The sequence below is a fragment of the Phyllostomus hastatus genome, unplaced genomic scaffold (genome assembly GCF_019186645.2).
Source record: "Phyllostomus hastatus isolate PE091 unplaced genomic scaffold, TTU_PhHast_1.1 phas_contig_65, whole genome shotgun sequence".
NCBI lineage: Eukaryota > Metazoa > Chordata > Mammalia > Chiroptera > Phyllostomidae > Phyllostomus > Phyllostomus hastatus.
This window is the reverse complement of record NW_025333932.1, coordinates 4821450-4826338: the sequence shown is the minus strand read 5'-3', so window position 1 is coordinate 4826338 and position 4889 is coordinate 4821450. Positions and strand designations below refer to the sequence as shown.

The following is a 4889-nucleotide window of genomic DNA, read 5'->3' as shown; positions in this document are numbered from 1 at the left end:
AGTTTTACTTCCTCCTTTCCAATTTAGATGGCTTTTTTTTTCTTTTTCTTTTCTGATCACTATAGCTAGGACTTCCAATACCATGTTCAACAGAAGTGGTGAAAGCATACATCTTTGTCTTGTTCTTGATCGTAGTGGGAAAGCTTTTAGTTTTTCTCCATTGAGTATGATGTTGGCTGTACGTTTCTCATATATGCCCTTTATTGAAGAATGCTCCCTCTACTTCCACTTTGCTAAGTGTTTTTATAATAAATGGGTACTGTACATTATCAAATGCTTTTTCTGCATCTATTGATATGAGCATGTGATTTTTGCCTTTCCTTTTGTTTATGTGATGTATTATGTTTATTGATTTGTAAAAATTGTATCATTCTTGCATCCCTGGCATGAATCCCACTTGATCATGGTGTATGACCTTTTTAATGTATTTCTGGATGCTGTCTGCCAATACTTTGTTGAGGATTTTAGCATTTATGTTCATCAGTGATATTGGCAAGCCCTGAAGTTTTCTTTCTTTGTAGTGTCATTATCTGGTTTTGGGATTAGGATGATGCTGGCTTCATAAAAGAAGTTTGAGAGTATTCTCTCTTCTTGGATTTTTTGGAATAGTCTGAGAAGGATATGGATTAAATCTTCTTTAAATATTTTTGTAAAATTCGGCAAGGCCATCTGGTCCAGGGCTTTTGTGTGCTGGGAGTGTTTTGACTACTGCTTCAATTTCATCAGCTGTTATCAGTCTGTTCAAGCTTTTTGCTTCTTCTTTATCCAGTTTTGGAAGACTATATTTTTCTAGAAATTCATCCATTTCACCTAGGTTTTCAAATTTCTTGGCATATACTTGTTCATAGTAATTTCTTACAATCCTTTGTATCTTTGTGGTATCAGTTGCAATCTCTCCTCTTTCATTTCTGAATTTATTTACTTAGGTCCTCTTTTTTTCTTGATGAGTCTACTGAAAGCTTTGTTGATTTTGTTTATCTTTTCAATATACCAGCTCCTGGATTTATCAATCCTTTGAATTGTTCTTTTAGTGTCTATGTCATTTAATTCTGCTCTGATGTTGACTATTTCCTTCCTTCTCCGTGTTCTGAATTATATTTGTTGTTGTTGTTCCTCCAGTTTTTTTTTAAATGTAGGGTTAGGTTATTTGAAATGTTTCTATCTTTTCCAGGTAGGCCTGTATCACTATAAACTTCCCTCTCAGGACTGCCTTCACTGTGTCCCATAAGTTTTTTTGAGTTGTTGTTGTCACAGGGTGCAGCCAAGAGGGAGGACCCCAAATGGGCATTTGAAATGGGGTCCAGAACTTAAGGTGTCCAGGAGATTTTAAGATGTCTCCATTCCCCCACAGTGTGGGTTGGGGGAAGGGACAAATGGAGCAGGGCCATTGAGAGCTGTTTTGCATAGCAACAGCCTTGCAGCTACCCTCTGGCGTGGTCATTTAACATATCTATAGCCTTTGGCTGGTCGCTTAGATATGTTAAATAGCTGTGATCATCTCTGAGCCAGGGGAATGGAAGTAACTTCCCCACCAAGATGTGACTGGGGACAGATCCCCCAAGCTACAGTGCCTGCGTGGGAGCTCGGAGAAGATTGGCTCCAGGACATGGGGCCACACCTGCCCAGACTCATGATGGCAGCCCAGTAAAGCTGGAAGGATATGAATTCTGGCATGTGAAGCCGAGTGTGGGAGGAGTCGGAAATGAGGCTGCAGAGGAAGATTGGCCGCGGGGATTTAAAACCCAGACTTGGCGGCCGTGGGAGAGAGAGAACCATGTGGCTGTGGAGGTGCAGAGAGGATCACGGCCATTGAAAAGAGAACCATGTGTAGCCCTGAGAAGGAGAGCCATGCACAGCCCTGAGAAGGAGAACCGTGCTGCTTTAGGAGAGAGAACCACGCGGCTTTAGCAGAGTGGAGACTCCCGCATCCCAGAGAGGGAGAACCACGCAGCCTTGACAGAGTGGAGACTCCCGTGGCCCTGGGAGAGAGGACCACATGCCTGTGCCAGAGTGGGGATCCCCGCAGCTTTAGAAGGGGGAACCACCACCTGGTTTTAGCAGAGATCCTGGCGACTCAGCCGAGGGTGCCGGGAACCCAGGGAGGTCTCCCAGTTGAAATGGAGGACTAACTAAGAACCAGAGGACTGCCTGAGCCATGGACTTCTATTTCCTTTCCCGAGATACGGTACTCCGGACTGGGCAAAAGGGGAAGGAAGGAAGGACTGTGACTGTGTTTGTGGGTGTTTTAAGGGACTTTGGGATTTTTGATAAAGACATTAGGTCACTACTTTAAGTTTGTATAGCATTAAATAAATATTTCCTTTCCTTTTCACAAATCTCTGGCATTGAGAGACGTCTTTCCTAGGGCGGCGGACATAACGGACCCGGGGCCTTCTTTCAATAATAGTATATTGTCTCAGGCACCCCTTGTTCTGTTCTGTAACATTGTGAGTTCATTTTCATTTGTTTCCAGAAACTTTTTGATTTCTTTCTTGATCTCATTCTTAACCCGTTTTTGCGCGGGTCACTGGCCAGCAGTGACCACAGAACGCTGTGGATGGCTCAACGATAAACACGTGAGAAAAAACATGCACAGAGACAGACCAGTTTCTGTGGAGAAGTAGGGACGAAATGGCCACCCCCCCCAGTGGGGAGCGCGCTGATTTACCGTCCATACCTGCTTTTATTGGGCTCATTCTGCATAATAATTCAGGTAAAGTACAGTACTCATTAGGGGGAAGTAAGGAACTATAGAAAACAAGGAACTCTGCCGGTCTGTTGAGTCAGGGTCAAAGAGCTGTAAGACTTTGAGGAACAAAATAACTTCCTCCTTGGACCCCTCTCATTCAACTGAGAACATTCTAAACAAAGAAGGTTTCACAGTAATTTACATATTCTTTCTTAGGCCTGATCCCCCCAGGGAATCCACCCTTTTCAGCACAGAGCTGCACGACCCTGTCATTGTTTCAGGCTTAGGTGGAGCACGGGAACCAAGGCAACCAAGAGATAAGGAGATTTTCTCCCAGACGATGAGAACTCAGGCTATGTCAAAGCTGAGGAGCGAGGGTCCATCACCCCCTTTTGCTGCAGCACCCCAAGTCCTTCTTTTGGGGGGGCTCCCAAAGTGATCGTGCCTGTCTTAGGTCATTCCCCCCTTGGGGACTCTTACCCGTCTTTGGCTAACCGACCAAGCTTTTTGGGGTTCAGTCATGAATAAAGCAGCAGAAGCAGCATTCCTGCCAGGGAGATAAGCTTTTGTCTCCTTGCTGGCTTACAGTTCCAAGGGCGTTCCCTTAGCCTTAGTCTAGGTGGGGGTTTCAGCTTCTGATACCAGTCAGGGCGGTTCCCAACAACCCGTTCATTGTTTAATAACATATTATTCAATCTCCATGAGTTTCAGTGTTTTTGAGTTTTTTCCTTGGGGTTGGTTTCTAGTTTCAGGCCTTTGAGATCTGAGAAGATGCTTAATATGATTTAAATTTTTTGAATTTGTTAAGGCTTGATTTGTGTTCTATCATGTGCCACAATCTTTGAAAATATTCCATGTGCATTTGAAAAGAATGTGTATTTTTCTTCTTTGGTATGAAAGATTCTGTATATATTAGTTAAGCCCATTTGATCTAGGTCATTGTTCAATAATGTAATATCTTTGTTGTTAATAATTTGAAGATCTATCCATTTTTGACAGTGCGGTGTTAAAACCCCCTAGTATAAGTGCATTGCTGTCTATATCTTTCTTGAAGTCATCCAAGATTTTCCTTATATTTTTGGTGCTCCTATGTTTGGTGCATGTATGTTTATAATATTTATGTTTTCTTCATAAATTCTTCCCATAAGTATTATGAAGTGTCCTTCTGTACCTCCTTTTTATGGTCTTTGTTTTGAAGTCTATTTTGTCTGATATAAGTATTGCCTGACCAGCTTTTTTTCCTGCCCATTTCCTTGGCATACATTTTCCAACCCTTAACTCTTTATCTGTGTATGTCTTTTTTAGTGAGGTGTGTCTCTTGTAGGCAGCATATGTGCAGGTCATATTTTCTTACCCATTCAGCAACACTATGGCTTCTGATTGGAGCATTCAATCCATTAACATTTAAGGTTAATATTGATATGTACTTATTCTTTTTTCCCCCTTTGTACCTGTGTTCCTCTCTCTCTCATTCTTTTTCTTCCTCTTCTAAGTGGCTCGGTAAAGAGTCTTTGGGGGTAAGAGTCAAGTGGCTTTCTTGCAAGACTATTTGGAGGTGGTGTACTTGGTAACAGCCTTGGTGCCCTTGGACATGGCATGTTTGGCCAGCTCCCCAGACAGCAGCAGGCACATGGCAATCTGGATCACCCACATGTGATGGTCCAGTGCTTGTTATAATATACCAGGCATGATGCCTCATCCATTATGCACCTGAAGATGTCATTGAGGAAGGAGTTCATGATTCCTATGGCCTTGGATGAGATGCTGGTGTCTGGGTGCACCTGCTTGAGTACCTTGTACCTGTATATTGGGTAGCTCTCCTTGCCGTTCGCTTGTGCTTCTTGATGTCCATCTTCTGGGCCTTGGTCACCACTTTCTTGGAGCCCTTCTTCAAGCTGGGTTTGGACTTGGTGGGCTCAGGCATGGTGCAGTTTTCTGACAGAAAACTAGCAGAGTTTTCTAACACCAGTCTTAATCCTGAGATTTTAGTTATTTAAACCAATCATTTCACTTTGAAAGTCAGTCTGAATTGATTTTTCTTCTATTTTCTTGTCTTTTTTTATTATTTTATTTATTTTTATTACTGTTGTTCAAGTCCAGTCATCTCATTAAAAGAGAGTCTGAACTGGTCCATATAACACTTCCTTTTGATTATTAAATGTCACACTCTTCAACAGTCCAGGATCTAATATGTGTTCTC

The 4889-nt window shown here is 42.4% G+C and overlaps 1 pseudogene; it reads right to left on the bottom strand.

Moving 5' to 3' along the window:
• Window positions 1–4234: 4234 nt before the first annotated feature.
• Window positions 4235–4613, bottom strand: LOC123825816 (annotated as a pseudogene).
• Between the last annotated feature and the right edge of the window lie 276 nt (window positions 4614–4889).